Source organism: Nyctereutes procyonoides, unplaced genomic scaffold (assembly GCF_905146905.1).
Source record: "Nyctereutes procyonoides isolate TBG_1078 unplaced genomic scaffold, NYPRO_anot_genome, whole genome shotgun sequence".
Taxonomy (NCBI): Eukaryota; Metazoa; Chordata; class Mammalia; order Carnivora; family Canidae; genus Nyctereutes; species Nyctereutes procyonoides.
This window is the reverse complement of record NW_026575117.1, coordinates 3,603,966-3,624,385: the sequence shown is the minus strand read 5'-3', so window position 1 is coordinate 3,624,385 and position 20,420 is coordinate 3,603,966. Positions and strand designations below refer to the sequence as shown.

Below are 20,420 nucleotides of genomic sequence, written 5' to 3'. Positions count from 1 at the left end.
CGCGGGCACAGACACACGCCAGGGGAAGCTGGCACGGCACCTGCCCGGGCTGGGCTGGACTCCAGGCAGCCCGACTGAAGTCAAGAAAGCCCATAATTCGTCCAGAGGAGAATTTAAAAACAATCCAATTAGTCGAGTATGACTGCAGATTGGGCAATCGAATGTCAACTCCACTCCAAAGTCAGGACGGGAAGGGGGGAGGTGGGGGATGGGCCCAGCCCTCTTTCCCCAGAGCACAGGACCCAGATGAAGGTGAAAGGTCGCCATTGGTCGGATTCAAGGGCTCGGGCATATCAACCTGTCAGCAGAAATGCCTGCACGGGATCAGTGGGAGAGTCTCCTCCCTTAATGCAAAAATTCCTGGGCAGGCAGCTCCCTGTGCAACTACCACTAGATTAAAGGGGCAAGACAAAGGAGCTAATTATTAGATAAGGAGAGGCTCTGAGACAGGAAATGCAGTAGGTTATTCCAGCTAGTGCTAAGGAGGAGAGGTGCGTGCTATTTAAATGTGTGAGGAACGGAGCACAAGGGGCCAGGATCGCAAGTTCAGGTCCTTCCTAAGGTAACATGCCAGGGTTCTCAGGTTACTCGGGACTCCCCTAACTGCACCTAGGTTCCTCCAAGTTGGGGAAGTAGGCATGGGCAGCTTGCCTCACCCTGATCCCCACACCCCACCCCACCCCACCCTCACCCTGGCCAGGGGCCCTCTACACCTAACCCTGCCCTAAAAACAACTCCCCACTCCACCCATACGATCCAGGAGAGTCAGAAATGGTTTCGCCGAGCAAGAATCGGAGCTTGTCACTCAAGATCAGAGTAGTCACAGAGTAGACTTGGAAGGGACAGTCTCCAGGCTCGTCGGGTAACTGACGCTGACAGTACCGCTGGACTTGTCAACACTACCCACTGTGCTGCCCGAGTACTCCCTGGAGAGTTCAGGAACCAGACATTGACAGATGCAGGAAAAACTATTCTGAGATTCATCTGGAACCACAAGTGGGGAGAGCAATCTTGAGAAGAACAAAGCTAAAGGCATCACTCTACTTGATTTGAAACTATACCATAGGGGCACCTGGGTGGCTCAGGGGTTAAGCATTTGCCTTTGGCTGGGGGCATGATCCCACAGTCCCAGGATTGAGTCCCACATAAGGCTCCCTGCATGGAGCCCGCTTCTCCCTCTGCCTCCTCCTCTGTGCCTCTCATGAGTTTAAAAAAAAAAAAACTATATCACAAAGTTACAGTAACCAGAAGACAGCATGGTACTGGCATAAAGAGAAACCACAGACCAATGGAAGCCAGTAGAAAGCCCAGAAATAAGCCACGCATATGACCACATATGCAACAAGAGCACCCACAATGCAGAAAGGGTAGCCTCTTCAATAAATGGTTTTAGGAAAACTGGATATCCACTTGCAAAAAATAAAAAATAAAAATAAAATTGGATCCATATCTTAACCCATAAAAGTCAACAGAAAATGGATGGAAGACTTAAAATAAGACCCCGAACCATAAAACTCCTAGAAGAAAACATGAGGGTAAAAAATATTTGACATTGGCCTTGACAATGATTTTTTTTTTTTGGATAGGACACCAAAAGCTTAGGCAACAAAAGCAAAAATAAAGGAGAACTATAACAATTTAAAAGCATCAACACAGCAGAGGAAACCATCAACAAAGGGAAAGGCAACCTACAGTTGGGAGAAAATATTTGCAAACCACATATGTGATAAGGAGTTAATGTATAAAATGTCTGAGGAATTCCCTACAACTCAACAGAAAACAAACAAAAAACCCAACCCGATTAAAAAATGGGCAAGGGCCTGAATAGACAGTTCTCCAAAGACGACACACAAATGGCTAATGGGTACAGGAAAAGGTACTCAGCATCACTAGTCATCAAATAAAATTCAAGGGGCGCCTGGGTGGCTCAGTCAAACATCGGACTCTTCTAGACTTCGGCTCAGGTTATGATCTCAGGGTCATGAGATCGAGCCCTGCATCAGGCTCCTGCTGAAGAGCTGGAGCTTGCTTAAGATTCTCTCTCCCCACCCATGTTCTTAAAAAATTAAAAATAAGGGGCAGCCTGGGTGGCTCAGTGGTTTAGCATCTGCCTTTGGCTCAGGGCATGATTCTGGAGACCCAGGATCGACTCCCACATTGGGCTCCCTGCATGGGGCCTGCTTCTGCCTCTGCCTGTGTCTCTGCCTCTCTCTCTGTGTGTGTGTGTGTGTATGTGTGTGTGTGATGAATAAATAAAATCTTTTAAAAAAATAAAAAATAAAACATAAAATTCAAAACCATAAGAAGACCTCATTTCATACCTGCTCGGGTAACTAAAATCAACAAAACAGAAGTGCCGGCGAGGATGTGGAGAAAGGGGAACCCCCATACACTGTTGGTGGGAATATAAATTGGGGCAGCCACTCTGGAAAACAGTATGGAGGCTCCTCAAAAAATTGCAACTGGAACCACCATATGGTCCAGCTATTCCACTTCTGGCTGTATACCCGGAGGACATGAAATAAGTACCTCCCAGAGACAGCTGTGCTCCCATCTTCACTGCAGTATTCACGATACGCGATATATAGAAATGGCCTAAGTGTCACCAAGAAAGTGGTGTGTATGCGTATACACCATGAACCATCACTCGGCTTCAAGAAACGGGACTCTACTACTTGCAACAACAGGACATTAAGCTAAGGGAAATAAACCAGACCAAAAAACCCTCCATAATCTTATTTCCATGTAGAATCTTAAATAGCCTAATACACAGAAGCAGACAGTGGTATGGTTATGGGGGGGCAGAGAGATGGGGGCAATGGGGAGACGCTGGGTCAGAAGGACAGAGCTGCAGTTACATGCTCTGGCCCAAGTACCGCTCTAACACAAAGAATGAGAACTAGAGTCCATTCTGTACGGAATTCTGGAAATTGGCTGAAAATAGATTTCAAGTGCTCTCATCACACCAAAAAAAAAAAAAAAGGTAACGATGTGAGGAGAGGACGTATTAATGAGCTCAACTCTAGTCATCACTTCACTGTGTATATCCCTGTTATAAACCTTTAACGGATACAACTTTTACTTAAAATTTTCATTTTTTTTTTTCAAAAAAAAGCAGCTTTTAAGGAAGCAGCAAAGTTTCAGGGGCAGCCAAGGGCAGAGGGCCATCCAATGGGACAGTCATCCCGTACACTACTCTCCATGCCACCCACCTCTCCTCGGCCTTTCTGCACAGGTGGATCCTGACCTGGTCCTGCTTCAGGGAAGGGCACGGTTTCACCATCGTCCTCCAGCTTTTGCACACCTGCTTGGGCTCCCCCTACAACCCTCCGCACCAGACGCCCTTTCCTTCCTCCTCCACCAGCCAACCACTAGAGGTACCCCTACTGCCAGGCTGGGGCGGCAGGGCACCCAGAGCGTGCCCACCGCCTGCCCGAGCCCCAGTCGCACTCAGAGGTCCCGGCAGGAGGAAGGCAGGGCCCAACTCGGCTCCGCGAGGGCAGGGCAGGCCGCCTGGCTCCCACTCTGTGCGACGTCTACCTACGAGGGGTGGGCCCCACAGAGCACCTGCTGACACCCGCGGCCCCCAGTCCTCCAAATGTCACAGGCCACCTTCCTACATGAGCTACCCCCCCACCCCTGTCCCGTCAAATGTGAAGAGAGAAGAGCCCCCAAGAGAGCAAGGTGGGGGGACGGGGGGGGGACTCAACAAAACGGGCAAAGACCCCCCCCACTGCACAGTGTCCCCGGGAAGCAGCTCCCTCGGAAACGACCTGAGGGACAAAAGAGGCAGGAGTCCTGGAGCGAGGGGACAGGCCACCGCACCTGCTGCCCCACCGCCACCCGGCTCATGCCTGAGCGCTCGCTGTCCCCTGGTTTTCTGCAGTGGGAGGAGTCACCAGCGGTTAAGTGCTGTGAAAGGGACTGTCCCCGCGTCCCACACTGACGGCCCAACCGGCCAACACGACTCTATTTGGAAATGGACCTTTTAGGGGGAAAGGACCTTTTAGGGGGAAATTATGCTCAGCTGAAGCCCTAAGGGAAGGGTCCTGATCTGACAGGACAGGCGGCTGGACAGGAGAAGTGGGGGGGCTCCCCCTTGAGCACGAGTGGAGGAAAGGCCACGTGGGCACGGGGACAAGGCCACCGGCCGCAACCACGCCGAGAGGCCTCCGCAGACCCCCACGGGAAGACCCGAGCGGCCTGCCGGCTCTCCCCAACCGCACATGCCGGTCGCCCTCACTTTCCAGCCCACGGGGACCGGCTGGGACTCCTCACCTCTGCATCGAGGTCTGCTCGGCACGAGGGGAGGCGGGAAAACAGGGCACAGCAGCGGAGCCACCGGCTCCCCGCAAGCGGCAGGACACCCGGGCCTTCCCAGGCTTGGGGACAGCGCAGCCACTTCGGGCCCAGCTCATCCCGGTGCCCCTGAAGCCTGTCCTCACACCAGGCTGCCGTGGGTACCTCTGTCCAACCCCCCCCCCAAACTACCCCGCTTTCTCTGTCTGCTCTCTCAAATAAATACTTAAGGTTTTTAAAATTCATTTGAGGGCAGCCCGGGTGGCTCAGCGGTTTAGCGCTGCCTTCAGCCCAGGGCGTGATCTTGGAGACCCAGGATCGAGTCCCACGTCAGGCTCCCTGCATGGAGCCTGCTTCTCCCTCTGCCTGTCTCTCTCTCTCTCTCTCATGAATAAATAAAATCTTTAAAAAAATCTTAAAAAAATATAAATAAATAAAATTCATTTGAGAGAGAGAGAGAAAGAGCACCAGCACAGGGGGGAGGGACAGATGGGGAAACAGGCTCCCCACTGAGCAGGAAACCCTATGCAGGACTCAATCCCAGGACCCTGGACTCATGACCTGAGCTGAAGGCAGATGCATCACCCACGCACCCTAAATAAAATCTTAGGAAAAAAAAAAAAAGAAGAAGTAAAAGCAGTCCATGGGAAGCAGAAGGCAACGTCACAGAACAATGTGGGTACATCACTGTTTTCCTACCATCCCAGAGAACACTGGCCTCCCATCCACAGGTCAGGAAGCACAGTTAGGAAGGCCAGGACGGGGCACCGAGAGGAGCCCCAGCTGGGGCCTCAGCAGGCGCCTACCTGGAGGTGATTACAGTGGCATGAATACATCCAATTACAGAGTGGAACAGGTGCTCTCTGGAGCCCGACAAAAACGCTCTCCTGGAAAGCAAGGACATCAGAGAGAGAGAGAGACGCAGGCCTGAGAGCTCAGTGATGTGACAGTCACAGGCCCCAAACAAAAATTTCCAGAGAAGGTGGATTAATTTTGGTTCTCAGTCACAGCCAACCCCCTCGACAGCTGATTCAGAGCTGTGCAGACAGACAGACAGACAGAGTCTGCAGGGGAGACAATGTGGCTTCTGCTTACTGCTCAGCAGGCAGGACAGCTGTGGGGCCAGTCACTGGCCCAAGAAGGACAAGCCCAGGCCTCAGAGCCAGTAAAACCTCAGATTTACACCCATACCTCTCTGCGCCCCAACACGTCAGCCCACTTCCCACCCAAAAGTTTTTTAAGACATGTAATGACAGCAAGGTTCTCTGCTCATCAGAGCCGTCATTTGAATACCTGTCCCCCAGCAAGAAATCAGTCCGGCCGGCAGCTGCGCCCACCTTTCTCTTTCTTCCCCTTCCCAAGGATCTCAAGATACAAGGAAAATCAACTATATATAATTTTTTTCTAAAGCACAGGGTCAGAAAGGACTTCGAGTCACCCCATCTAGTTATGGATTTGATACCTTGATCTCTCAAACACCAGGATCGGCCTGGGCAAGAATAGCACCCGGGATGAGCGCCCTTCACATTCCAGCAACTCTGACAGTGAGGAAATTCTCCTGAGCCAAATGTGCCTTCCTACCACACCAGTTCTGCTCTTAGCTTCATGACAGTCTTCCCAGAAGCTGAAGATGGCTAGCAAGACCCTGGCCCAGCCCTCTCATCGGTTTCTCTTCCGTGAGCACAAAAGAAGAAGTGGGCCTCAGGATCAAGTTTAGCTCACACGATGGTCAGAGGCGGAAGGGATGGCAAAGGTCATTTAACAACTTCTTGTCCCTTGAAGGGCGACCCTAAACCCAGAGAGGAGAAGCTGCCTGGTCCAGTCCTCACAGCCAGGTTAGATGTGAGCTCCCTCACTCCCAGGTCTCCTTGCACTGAGTTCTAGGATATACTCCTTGTTTTCCCAACAGAACTGTGAGCCGTCCTCACGACTGCCCTACTCTCTCTCCACACACACACTTGGCTCAGCACTGCTCCCAACTTACAGGCTTAGTTAGACCTTCGGCCACTGGTTATCCTGGAACAACCCCGGGGGTAAAACTGAGGCCCTGGGACACACTTAGGCCCCATATTCATGTCCACACTTGGAGGGACACAGCAAATCCTACTGGAAACCCTTCTAAGCAAAGTGAGGACCATCTTGTACTCATGGAGTTTGTAAGGCCAAAAGTGAGACCCCAGAGGAGAAAAAAAAAATGCACCCATAGCCTACTCACCTGATCAGTGTTTTTTCATAGTAAATCAGAACCAGGACATGGGATTTGTTCAGCCCCTCGCAGAGCTGGCATTCTGAAGTTAAGGCACTCCAGACCCCCGAGTCGGCGAGGAAAACACAATGAAATCCAGGAATTCTGAGTATTTATTTAAAACATGCTAACTGACAATGATGAATAATGGCCTCAGAGTTTCCTTCTTCCCCAGCCTCAGCTGAAGGTGGTACAACCAGGAAAATGAGCTGAGTGGCTCGAGTAAACACATTTATTAGACATTTACTCTATCGTCGGTATCCAGGCATCGTAGAGATAATGGAAATCCTCCCCGAAGGTATTTATAACCTGACCGAGGGACAAGGGACATGCCATGCCCAGAACGTGGCAAATCAGTGATTCTCAACAAGGAGTGATGCTGCCCTTCAGGGGACATTTTGCAGCATCTGGACACATTTTCAGTTGTCACAACTGGAGCGTGCTACTGGTACACGGAGGACAGAGGTCAAGGATGCCGCCAAACAGGGATCCCTGGGTGGCGCAGCGGTTTAGCGCCTGCCTTTGGCCCAGGGCACGATCCTGGAGACCCGGGATCGAATCCCACGTCGGGCTCCCGGTGCATGGAGCCTGCTTCTCCCTCTGCCTATGTCTCTGCCTCTCTCTCTCTCACTGTGTGCCTATCATAAATAAAAAAAATAAAATTTAAAAAAAAAAAAAAAAAGGATGCCGCCAAACATCTGTGCACAAGACAGCCCCCACACAAAAGAATTATCTGGTAGGAAACGACAGCAGCACTGATGTTAAGAAACCCTGAAGTAAAAAATAAAAAAAAAATAAAGAATAAAAAAATAAAAATAAATAAAAATTAAAATGAAAGAAAGAAAGAAAGAAAGAAAGAAAGAAAGAAAGAAAGAAAGAAAGAAAGAAAGAAAGAAAGAAACCCTGAAGTAGATGCTCAACAGAATCCTTCCAATTCCGTATTTGCTGACCATGTGCACGTGTTAGGTTATAGCACGCAGGAACTGAAGAGGAAGAAGACAAGTCTCTTCTCTCACGGCGAGACACAAAACAACTGTAAACTACAAGGTGTGGTGCAAGCCAAAGTTAAATTGGGTGTGTAAGTGCTTCAGGATTCTGGAAAATGTAGGACAACTGTAGGCCGACATCCATCGGGAAGAAGACGGGTCCCCAGGTTGGTCGTGGAGGGCAGGGGGGTCGGGACGGGCAGGCCCAGGGCGCCGTGGCAGGTGAATAAGGGGCAGCAGTAGCCTCGCCCTGAGAAGTGCGTGCCTAAGGGACACACATGAAGCACACTGACCTCTGGTTCTCCCACAATGCAGTCAACTACAAGGCCGAGAACCTACGTGTCTTTTTTTTTTTTAAGATTTTATTTATTTATTCATGAGAGACACAGACAGAGACAGAGAGAGAGAGAGAGAGAGAGAGAAAGAGAGAGAGGCAGAGACACAGGCAGAGGGAGAAGCAGGCTCCATGCAGGGAACCAGATGCAGGACTCAATCCCGGGTCCCCAGGATCACGCCCTGAGCCCAGAGCAGATGCTCAACCGCTGCGCCACCCAGGCCTCCCAAACCTACGTGTCTTTATCTCTATTCCACAGCTCCTGGAACAGGATGTGGACTTGATGAATACGAAATAATTAGGAAATGGCGATAAAAACAAGAACTACCATTTAATGAGCGTTTGCTCCGTGCCAAGTCCTCTGCTTAACGTGGTCTGCAGGCTCCCATTCAGTCCTCACCACAACCCCGCAAAGCACACAGGATTGCCGTTCCTAGGAGGAGGAAACCGAGTGAGGGAAGGAACAGAGAGATCAGCAGAGAAGGCGGCCAAGAAAGGCCTTGAACAGCTCTGCTGGTCCCCTCCCCTAACCTGGGATCTTCCCTACCTGACTGTCCCCTGACTTTCCGGCTGCCCCCCACCCACCCCCGCCCGGCGTCAGGGCTTGTACACACCAGCTGGCTGACCAGCACCTCGCTCTGCAAAGCAGAGATGTCCAGTGTATGTCCGGTGGTTCAACAAGGGTCCCCCAGGCCGGTGTGGCGCTGGCACCATGTCTGGGGCCTCCCCGAGTTTCTGCTGGCCAGAGCCAGCACCCCAAAAGGGAAACGAAGCAGGAACGCTTCCTCAGGGAAGAGATGCAGATCCCTGCTCCACGTTAACACGGGCAGCAGCACACAGCAGCTCCTTTTTCACCAGCACATTTAACACAGCCTCTAATTATGTGATAAAAATCCTACTGGAGACTGCTTTTCCCAGAGCAGCACATTACCACCATCCAAATATTTCTCAGTGTCTAAATAATAGGGGAGTTTTACAAGGCACGTATCTACAGCAGCTGCAACAGCTTGAATAGGTCCTGGTTAAATCCTTTCTATTTATACAGTCCTCCTACCATTTAGAAGATGCTCTCCTGGCTTTGTTGCACTGGATCCAGGCATGCAGGTTGGGCGACAGGTCGCCTCATGTTCCATCTTACAGAGAAGAAATCAAGGCTCACGCAGAGATGTAAAGTGGATTTCCCAGGGTCACACAGCAGTGTCTTCCAACCACCCCTACCTTTTACAGCCACCCTGATGTGGACCAGCCACTTGGCATGACCTGTGAGCCATGGGGCAATTTCCACTCCCCTTTCCTATCCTAGTTCCTTTGTAAACAACAAACAGTGCCTACCTGTATGTCAATAAAAAGAAATCCCAGACACAAAACCTGATAATCCCTCCCCTTAATTAGAACAAGGCTCAGCCAACTCAGGGGTTGGCCAACTTTTTCTGTACAAGGCCAGAGAGCAAATATCTTAGGATTTTGCAGGACAGACTATCATAAGCACTCGGCTCTGCCCCTAGAGTGCAAAAGCAGCCGCGGACAACCCATACATGAGTGGGCCAGTAAACTTTATAAAAACAGGTGAGGAGAGCAGTTGGCTGACTCTGAAATTATAAGGTCTTTCTATCTGTTAGGGACTGAACTGGGTCCCCCCACCCCCAAAATTCATACATCGAAGCCCTAACCTACAAAGTTATATTTGGAGACAGGACCTTCAGGGAGGTGATTCAAGTTAAGCGAGGTTATAAGGGTGGAGTTCAGTCCAACAGGATTGGCGTCCTTAGAAGAAGAGGATGAGACACTAAGGACACACAGAGAAAAGAGCAGGTGAGGACAGAGCGAGGAGGCGGCTGTCCACAAGCCAGGAGAAGAGGCCTCACCAGAAACCAACCCTTGGCGGTACGTAGCTGGATCTCCAGCCTCCAGAACTGTAAGAAAATACATTTCTGTTGTTTGGGGTTTTCTGTTGTGGTGAATTGGTCTGCAGCCCAAGCAGATTAAAACACCATCCTCCTACAAACCTCATCTACCCACCAGGGTCAAATCTCCTATCAAATAGGAACTCAGGGGCAGCCCCGGTGGCACAGCTGTTTAGCGCTGCCTGCAGCTCAGGGTGTGATCCCGGAGACCCAGGATCGAGTCCCACGTGGGGCTCCCTGCATGGAGCCTGCTTCTCCCTCTGCCTGTGTCTTGTCTCCCCCTCTCTATTGCTCATAAATAAAATAAAGTAAAATAAAACAAGTTCCCACAGAGGGAATTAAAAAAAAACAAATAGGAACTCAGCAAACTAAGAAAAAGAATTTTATAGAAATAGGTTTAACATGCCTCAGTCCACCTGCCTTTCCAGAGCTCCCTGAATTAATAAAGATCCTTTTATTCTAAATCCAAAGACTTGGCTCAACATGGCTTTTTCTTTTGCCCCCTCCATTTTCCTTCCCCACCTCCGGCTCAGTTTCTCTGAGTTTTCCAGTTACTTATGTTCACCATCCCTGGAAGGCTGCGTGCCACGGTTTTCCCTTTCAAAAGGTAAAGAGAGGATCCCCAGATTGCTGAGAAAGTGGTCCTCACTTGAGCCATCCAAACAGCTGGCTCAGCTGAGATGAAGTGACCCAATGGATAAAGAACCAGAATCCCAGGATCCCTGGGTGGCGTAGCGGTTTGGCGCCTGCCTTTGGCTCAGGGCGTGATCCTGGAGACCCGGGATCGAGTCCCACGTCGGGCTCCCGGTACATGGAGCCTGCTTCTCCCTCTGCCTGTGTCTCTGCCTCTCTCTCTCTCTCTCTCTCTCTCTCTCTCTCTCTCTCTCTCTGTGACTATCATAAATAAATAAAAAATTAAAAAAAAAAAAAAAGAACCAGAATCCCTGGCATATGTAGGCTCCCGGTTAGCATGTTTGGGAAGCGAGTACTGGTCAAATGCATAAGAAACACTCCTCTTAAAGTGTGGGAGAGACAAACCTTTAAAAAATAAAATTGTCTCCTCTGAGCTTTGGGGGAAAACTCTGAAAAAGAAAACTAAAGAGCCACCAATCGGTCCCCAGAGCACCACTTGCTCATAGAACAAGGTCATCCACAGAGTTCAGAATTTTGCAGGATGGTTCACACAGCAGAGCTAGCAATTATTAACACGGCTGACCTACAGCCAGGCAGCTGCAACTCCCAAACCTGCCATTCTGTGCCCATCACGCCTTCCGCACAGCCCCGCGGTCCTCCTTAATAAAAAGATCCAACAGCGATGATACCAGAATACTCCCTGGAGAAGCTGTTGCGTTGCTCTGGATGGGAACACACAAATGGAAGGCATGAGCGTGGCAGGATCAGCATCGTGTTTACAGAGGCGCAAGGAAAACCCTGGAACTTTGAGTCCCATTTCCAAGAAGCATCTGGTTTAACAACTTTTGCTTTCTTTCTCTGGTCCCCATTCACTTCAATGGTTAGTCTCTGCCAAAACAGAAAAAAAAAAAAAAAAAAAGGGCATGGCAGGTAGAGAAAGAGCCAAGCTTGCTTTTAATGCTTTGCCCTGCAATCCAATGGCACAAGTCAACACCGCTCCCCGTTAGATAAACGTCCACACCTTCTCAAACAAATGCAAAGCTACTTCTTAAAAATCCCCGGAATAGAACTCAAACCCATCCTAGAATTGCGAGAAGAAACAAGGTCATGTGTGTGCAGGCACGAGCAAGCCCAGCACGATTATCAACAGATGTTTGCTCAGTAAACGTATAAATAATCACCAAGAACCATCCTCCTGTTTGGGGGAGTTGCGGGGGGGCGGGGGCGGGTTGGTGGTTCACATTCTCATCCTTTAAGAAGCCAGGCAGCAGTTCTGTTTCATCTCCAGGACCAGCTGATGAGCACTAGGATTTCTGGCAATAGGTTTATGTTCCATAAGGTTTTACAAAAACCCTTCAAGGCCTTCGTGTCACTCAGCCTCATGACTGCTCGGCTGTGCACGGAGCCCAGTTATCTCCCTACCCCAGCCCCCTTCTGCAAAAAAAAAAAAAAATCCAGGGTAAATTTTAGTAGCTGCTCTTCCGAGTTCCCTGGTCCTACCCTGTAAACAAATCACCACCCATTCACATCCCACATGAGCACCCAGAGCCGCACGTGTGCACATATAATCCCCAGAAAATTGCAGCAACACCAAGGGAGCAATTCAGATTCATCACCATTTCTAAGAATTAAGGAGAGCTGGAGCTTGACATCTCCACTCTCCCATTCCACTCCCTTCTGAAAACCACTGCAACAGCTGGGAGCAGCTGCACCGACACCCCCACGCTGCGGAGCAAGACGCGCTAACCCAGGGCATGCCCAGAGCACAGGAGGTCAGGATGAGGCCAGAGGGACGGGAGGACGTGGGCCACCCTCCTCCCCGCTCCCACTGCGACCTGTGCTCACAGTGACCACGCCCCCCCCACACCTGTTTGCGGGGCTGCAGTTCCCTCGCCAGGCGCCCGCCGCCCAGGGGAAGCGAACACACAAGCCTCCCCACCACCAGCGACTGGCGAGGGGAAGTGCACACACGTGGAAGGTCTGGAAGCCAGGGAGGGCAGGGCACGGCTGAAGCAAGTGCAGCAGAACGTAAAAGCAGCAGAGAAGGGGGGAGGAGGGTGGGGAAAATCCGCCAGAGCCTGGTGGGTTCTTCTGTGCCCTTTCCGGCTGCAATAACAGTTTGCAGCATCCCCAGAGCAGGGCAGGAGGACCAGATCCCTAAGCACTGCCCCTCGGGGGTTCATTGGCCCTCCCAACCCCCACCCCCACCTCTGAGAGTGAGGACCTGGAATTAGTCCCCTTGAAGTCAGAAAAGCAGGGGATACTCAGAAAGCAGACACGAAGTCAAGGGCCCAGGTCGTGGCGAGTGGAGTCGGAAACCAGGTTAGGAAAAAAGACGGTCCTTGATTATCCGCCCCGGGAGGCTCTAAGCCCTGTTTCCACGCTACTTCCTCTAATGCCTTTTTATCATGATGTTGCCTTTTAGAATCCACTGAAAAAGTCAAAGCTTTGGAGGAGGGGCCCCAGGAGGAGAGACTGTTCCCCCAGGTGCTCCCCATCCCAGCCACGCTTTGGTCACTGGCCTTAGGGTACACTGAGATAGGGGGACCCACTCCCCCCCCCCCCGTACTCCCAACCCAAGGTTCGCTCCACCACGTGACCTGGATGAACGAAGAGACAAGTGGGCAAGCACAGAAACGGAGACGTGGACCAACAGACAAGCCCTTAGGGGCTCTAGATCCACGTCCTCCAACTAAAAACATTTCACAGGAAAACAACCTCATGTCCGCAAAAGTAGATCAAACCGAACCGAAGCAGCAGGTTCCTGCGAGAGCCTCTCGGTGTTGAGAAAAGTCTCAAAGACTCTACCCCCCCCCCAACTAGAGCCACCTCCCAGACACACACCACCCACGGTGGCCCTTGGTTGTCAACAAGCCCTTTGTGATGGGGAAGCAGAGAACCAAGTCATAGAGACTTGGGTTGAGCCCCCCGGGTCCAGGCACACCTGCAGCTGCATACCCTACACCTCCCTCCCCCCAGCTCTGTAGGCCAATGCAGTTCTTCCTTATTCAAGGCAGTTGAGATTACGGTTTTCTGAGCATTTGGGGAAAAGGCACCTTAAATGGATACGGAGCGTAAACCAGCGTTAACACTCCTGTAAAACCACATAGCAGTAGGTATCAAGAGTTCCAAACTGGGGGCGCCTGGGTGGCTCAGTCGGGTCAGTGTCTGCCTTTGACTCAGGTCATGATCCCAGGGTCGCCACATGGGCTCTCTGCTCGGCGGGGAGCCTGCTTCTCCCTCCCGTGCTCCGCCTACTTGTGTTCTGTCAAATAAAGAAATAAAATATTAAAAAAAAAAAGTTCAAAATTGTTCCTTCACTTTGACCTGGCAAATTCACTTGGAGGAACTTAACCCTCAAGCAATAATCCAAGACACACGCAGAGATTTATACATAATGAGGTTTGTTGTAAAAACACAAACCAGGAAATACACTGAATGGCCCACGGGGGATGAAGTGTTAGGTAAAATTGTGTTTTATCCTTAAGGATAGCATAGTATGAAACCATGAAAAGAGCATGTTGACCACAAATTATTAAATATAAGGTTAAATGTTTTCCCTTAAAAATGAAGATTAGATTTTTTTTAATGCACTATGATCTTAACTTTGTAAAGAAAAGTAAAATACACAAAAATAGAAGATAGTGGTGGGCCAAGTGCTAGTAGGAGCTGCTTCCGAATAGGGGTTTATCACAGTAATTCCATGCTTGTTTTTTTTTTTTTTTTATTCCTTCCTCTTCAAATGCTTTACCACGAGTATAACACTTTGCCAGTCAAGGGAAAAGCAATAAAACTACCCGCCCGGCCCAAATAAAAGTCATTCTTCCTCCTATTAAATAAAACCGCTTTCCTTAAAGCCTCCAAGAATTCTGTGATTCCCATGTAAGAACCTGTGGGATCCTTCCACATGGATCACCAGGACAACCGTTGAGATATTTAAGACCCCTCCACAACAGGCATTTTGCCCGGTCCAGGGTCAAATCCATTTTCCCAGCCATCCCCACAGATGAGGCTGGCTTCTCCACCTCTGCTCTGCACACATTCCAGTGCACCCAGGGCTCTTCAAAAAGGTGCTCCAAATTCATCACAATGCTCCAGGTATGCTCTAATAACTTCCACAGAGAGGATGGGGTTCTCACCTCCCTTCTTATAGGCACAGCACCTCTATTAATGCAGCCTACATTCCCATTTCCTTCCAGCTCAGGAGTGAAGAGAGCAGCTCCCGGGCCAGACACAGAGACGGAATTCACAAAAACATATGCTTCCTCTCTCTCTTCTGAGACCTCCTGGTTCCACCGCACCCCCCACCACACACACAAAGAATTCCTCAGGCGTGAGGTCATGCTGAACTTCACTCTGAACCAAGTCCAGAACTTTCTAAAGCCCAGGGGAAGGGTGCCGGGGGAGATGCAGCAGAAGGCCTGAGCCTCAAAGCTCTCTGGAGGTAAGCCCCTGCCTCCAAGGCCAGGCCACAGGATCTCACAACATTGAGGGGCCCTTGGGTCTGATTTCCGTTCAACCAGTTTTCATGGTTCCCCAAAGGGTGCGTGGCCTACACCCCCAGGGAGTCAGAAAGTGCTGCTCCCCGCCTCAGAACACGCGCAGCCTTTCTGGTGAACAGGAGGTTTCAGGATTCTTCCCGTGTCATCAGATAGGTCCTGAGTGCAGGTCAGGGGAAGGTTTAAAAACCCAAATTCTGGGCCTGATGGAATGAATCCAAGGCCGCAAGGGTGAAAACCACCCAACATCTACCTGCACCTGCCACACACTCACAGCGGGCTTTGACCTGCCTGGGCGGCCAGCACGTCCTCCCCCGGGGGAGACGGCCACTCGGCGATGGGAGGACAGAAGCTGAGCGAGAGCTATGGGCTTCCCACCATCACTCCGTGGCGAACGACACCCAGACCCGTGCTTCCGTCTCCAGGCCCGTGGCTTCCACCAGCAGCTCGGCCCCTGCCTCCTCCCACCAAGCCAACGGTGCTCCCAGATCTGGGACCGAGGACGTAATTTGTATCCTGCTTCATGTGCATCTGCATGCGGGCTTCACGGTGCTTAATTCCGAGTGGGGACCTCCAACACCGAGGTCAGTCCTCCACAGCTGTCCTCAAACCCAGAATCACTGAAACCTTAAAACCAGTGTGTTCGATCGAATCCCCAGCGCAGCAGCACCCGAGGGCCGGCTTTTAAGGTCAGTCGTCTATCAGCACCCGCTCTGGGGCCAGGGGGGCTTCGCGGGGACCTGTCCGTATACACAGCCCAGGCAGCCCTCTTCTGGGGAAGGAAAATCACTCGAAGCTCCTGATTTCACCCACCTGTGCACCTGCACCCTCGCCGGAAGGGCTGGGAAAAATAGCAGATGTGACACAGGGCAACAGGCCACAGGCACCTCTGCCAGTTATTTTCTGCATATCCTCGGCAAAATGGGGATGGCACCAACTATCGATTCTCACAAAGGTTTAGGATTTTTCTTTTGATAGAGAGAGAGGCGGGGGGGGCGGGGAGGAGGGAGAGAATCCCAAGCAGACTCCACGCCGAGCACGGAGCCCAACGTGGGGCTCGATCTCATGACCGGAGCTGAAATCGAGAGTTGGACACTCAACCCACGGAGCCGCCCGGGGGGCCCTGATCCTTACCAAAGGTTTAAAAGGTTAAATAAAATGAATGCAGTCTGAGGAAGCCAACAGCACACGCAGCTGTTCCCTTGTCCCACTCTTAAAGGGACACCTTTGCAGGACTCCCTCCCGACAGTGACCTCTCCATCCTGTCTCCTCCTACCTTAAGCTCCACGTAATTCTAGAAGCGGACTCTAGGAGATCTGATGGTGCAGTGCGACCTAGAGCTGCCTCGGTGGTGAGATGTGGGGAAAGAGGCTCATCCCCAGGCTGACCCTCTGTGAGGGCATGGAGAAGCCGTAAGGAGTGCCTTTGCCGTATTTGATAGGGCCACCTGTATCTGCTGGGCGGCTACTGCTCGCAGGACAGCGTGCATCGAGCCCCCCTCCCACTGCCTGCTGCCCACCTGGGGAGCTGAGACCCATCACCCGACACTGAGTAAGCCTCCTCCCCTCCCCGGTCTCGGGGGCCACGTCTAAGTGGACGGCAGGCCGAGGACTCTGTCCAGACTGGCTCAGGACGGGCACCGAGAGCGTCCGGGTGGCCCTTTTTACCTCTAGGGCCAGCACAGGGAAGGCTCCCAAAACATATCAGGTCGATAGATCCCCAGAAGAATGAGTCAATTAAACGTGAGTCGAGGCAGTAGGGCCACCTGCAGGTTGGCACAGACCCCAACCAGGCCCGTGCCGTGGGCCACCAGGAAGCCTCAGGGAGAGACGGGAGCCCTGCCCAGGTCCTCCCGAGGTCCGTGACCTCAGTCAGGGCAGCAAGAACCACCCAGAAACCCCAGCATCATCCTCAGGTTTCTCTCTGGGTTGATGTTCGCCTCAAGTCTCTCAACAGCAGATCTGGAAACGGCCAGCTCCTGCCCTCCCTGCGCAAGGGCAAGCTCTCAAAGGCCAGACTGACAGGATATTACAGAGATCAGAGACTTCAAGCCCCGGAGCCTCAGATTCATGCGCAGATGACGCTGAAGACAGGCCAATGCGGAGGGACCATCAGGGAAGATTACAGGCCTGACACCCCAGTCTATAATTAAAATGTCATTCTGTCTCTGCCCCAGCCCCTCAACGAGTATCAGGACAGCCCACTCTCTCCTCCACCCCTTGGCTCACCCTCCCATCCTGCATCTTCTTGGAAAGCCTTCCAGGTCAGAGCCTGGGGGGGGGGGGTGCAGTTGGGGGGGGCAGCAGGTAGAGCCAGCTACCCCTTAGGCCATACTGCATGCCCCGTGAGGCTCTCTCCATCCCAGCCCCGAAGAGCAGCCCTGGGGACACAAGTGAGCCTCAGGGCAGTGTGACCCCAGGCGGGGCAGGAGCCAGGAGGGCTAAGTGCTCTCGGGCACCCCCAGGCCAGGCCTCTCTGCTTCCCCACCCGGGGAGAACAGGGGAGACAGCCCGGTGCCTGGTGGTGGGGAGAGCCCAGGAAAGGCCACCCAGCAGAGCCAGGCTCCCCGAGGGACCCAGAGCAAGCCTAAAAAGGGCGTGGGTGAGAGACCCTAAATTGTTTTGCTGAGTCAAGTCTGCACCGCAGGCTCCGCCCCCCGGGCTTCCAACTGAAAAGCGGGTCACTTAGCTCTCACCTTGGGGGCCACACCAGGCTCCATCCACCTGTTCCATTTCACCAACACTCAGACCCCAGGCCAGGCGGGCGAAAAGCCAGCAGCCAGGACATCCAGGCTGCGGAGGGCCCCCACCCTGCACCCCCCTCCCCAGGCCACCCAAACCCCGGGCTGCTCCCCACCCGCCTGAGCAAATCCAAGGGAGGCCCCCAGTGTCCTGCACTTAAACCCACCCCCAGCAGGCTCTCTGTCCTTGGTTTCTGCCCCACATGGGGGCAAAACACCAGCCTTTAGGGCCCACCGCATGTGGCCTTCGCACTGGCCTGAGAACGCTCACCGGAGAGACACTGAGCATTTCTTGAGTATTTACTCTACGGCACCCAAGACACTGTCGATGGCGGTTAATTATTACTCAAAGAAATGGACTCTGCCCTCAAAAACGTGTCTTTTATTGCACTTGCCAATAAACGCCCACGTAGCGCGTGGCCCCACTCACAAAGGAGCGGGGGAAATAAAATGAAAACCGCCCCTAAACCACCTTGCCCGTCTCCGCAATCTGTCCACAGGTGCAGCCGGCAACGCGAGGGGGACACAGCCCGCTCGCCCGGACTCACGCGCTCCCCCAGCCTTGACTGACCATCTGGCAGCCCCAGTCCGCTCCTCCCAACAGCCGCCCTGCAGGAGTCAGGCTGATTGTGGTGGGCCACTATTCATTCTGTTTGATTTCTATGAGCGGCGTTGCGCACAGCCTGCGGGGTCGTGGGATGCTCCCCAGCACCTCCTTCCAGCGGCTTCCCCGCGGAGCCCTCCCGCCCCCGCTTCACGGCAGTCCCAGGCCAGGCCGCCCGTGCCAGGGGCCTGCGTCCCGCGTGGGCTCCTCCTCCCCGACACCCGCACAGCGGCTCCGGCAGCTCCACCCTGCACCCCTGAGATCCCAGCAGCATGCAGAGGGCTCCGCTGTCCTTCTGGCCTCAAAAATATGTTGAACGGGGCAGCTCAGCAGTTTGGCACCTGCCTTCCGCCCAGAGCATGATCCTGGAGACCCAGGATCGAGTCCCACGTCGGGCTCCCTGAGTGGAGCCTGCCTCTCCCTCTGCCTGTGTCTCTGCCTGTGTCTCATGATTAACTAAATAAAATCTTAAAAAAAAAATACATTGGACGCATCCATCAGTCATTCTGTATCAATCAAGATTAATACAGAAACAGCTCGGAATCAGCCAACCTGACGAAGAAATGAACCCCACGTTACCCTGAGCCACACTCCTTTCCTTTACCGCCATCAAATATGTGGTCTCCCTCCCCAAGAGCCAGTTGGTGGATTTTCATTTTACCACATTTTCCTTTACCACATTAAAGAAATGTCAACTTGGGGCGTCTGGGTGGTTCAGTTGATCAAGCATCTGCCTTTGGCTCAGGTCATGATCTCGGGGTCCTGGGATCGAGCCCCGTGGAGGGCTCCCTGCTTCCCTCTCTGCCCCACACCCCCCTGGTGCTTTCTCTTTTGCAAATAAATAAATAAAAATCCTTAAAACAATTTAAAAAAAGAAGAAGAAATGTGAACTCTGCAACTCTGTGTAAAAACTCTCAGGAGGAAAAGAAAGGGAAGAGTCAGCACTGAGGATGACAATGGGACGCTGAGCCTCAGCAATGACTAAGGCTCTCTCAGCACTGCTGTGCCAGGATTCCTTGGACAGGACACGGCCACCTGAGAGCCAGACCTCATTTCACTCCAGCTGGCCTAAGTACCCCTGTGGACTTCTCAGGGGACTCACCCAAGGCCCCGCCAGCCAAGAGAAGAGCTCACCCTGAGACACCAGAACTGGGCAGACAACGTATAGAAAACCCAAATCTAAACAAAACATTTAAGCACCAACACCTGCCCCCCCCCCACTCCCTGGGCACATAATTGACCCTAAAGCCTGTGTTCCATCAGCAAAGACATTCTGGTCTCATTTACCCCTTTAGCCAACAGTGAATTCCTCAGTTATTCTGACGATTGCTTACTTTTTCTTTAAAACCAATTACGTACCTGGCCTTGATCCATGACCTAGAGGAAGGCATATGATATATGGCACAGGGCTGCTCTCAAGATGCTGGCAATCTAGTTGGAAGGCTCAAGCTATTCCACAAAAATTTGACCCAAGAATAAGGGCCTGAGAACCGAATTCCTATGGCCAGGAGTGGCTGGGGAGGACACCGGAGGGGAGACAGGGATGCCAGATGGTAACAGAAAGGATGAGTGGCATTGTAAAACAAGAGGGAGGGCACAAAGAAAGGAAAGGGTAGGACAAATACCATGGTAACTGGGAAGACAGTCCAAACAGGTATACCCAGCCTGCATGGAGGACAGGATGTTCACCTGGAGCGGAAGGAAGAGAAGTCTGACTTTTCTTTGTAACATTTGTTCTCAATTAGCAGAGTTTGTTCGTTTATTTATTCAGTGCCTAGATGCTGAGCCCGACCTAAGTGCCAGGCACTGTGCTGGGCGCTGGGATGCAATTTAAACAGGTCAGGGCTTTCCAGGACCTCAGGACACCCTCGCGGAGACAGTAAACACGTTGGCAACTAACGGACAGCGTGATACACACTGTGAGTGAGCATAAAGGACCGTAAAGAGGGGGCGCCAACTTCATGCTGTTAAGAAAAACAGTAATGTTGGAATCAATCAATACTGCTATTCCTTTTATTATTTTTTAAAGATTTTATTTGTTTGAGAGAGAGAGAGAGAGAGAGAGAGAATAAGAGTATGAGCAGAGGGAGAGGAAGAAGCAGACTCCCCGCTGAGCAGGGAGCCCGATGTGGGGCTCCATCCCAGGACCCAGGATCATGACCTGAGTCTTAACCAA

At 52.0% G+C, this 20,420-nt stretch overlaps 1 protein-coding gene and 1 long non-coding RNA gene across 6 annotated transcripts in view; both read right to left on the bottom strand.

The window, feature by feature from the left end:
- Positions 1-20,420, bottom strand: part of NOS1AP (nitric oxide synthase 1 adaptor protein) — a 280,357-nt gene that overhangs the window by 146,914 nt on the left and 113,023 nt on the right. The window lies entirely within an intron of this gene.
- LOC129515193 (uncharacterized) lies at positions 6,640-9,065 on the bottom strand. Of its 2 annotated transcripts, none has more exons than XR_008665533.1 (3): positions 8,919-9,065; positions 8,193-8,297; positions 6,640-7,182 (listed from the first exon to the last, which is right to left on the bottom strand). It is a non-coding gene; the product is annotated as an uncharacterized LOC129515193 (long non-coding RNA). The 2 variants fall into 2 exon arrangements; XR_008665534.1 differs by lacking the exon at positions 8,919-9,065 and adding an exon at positions 8,479-8,705.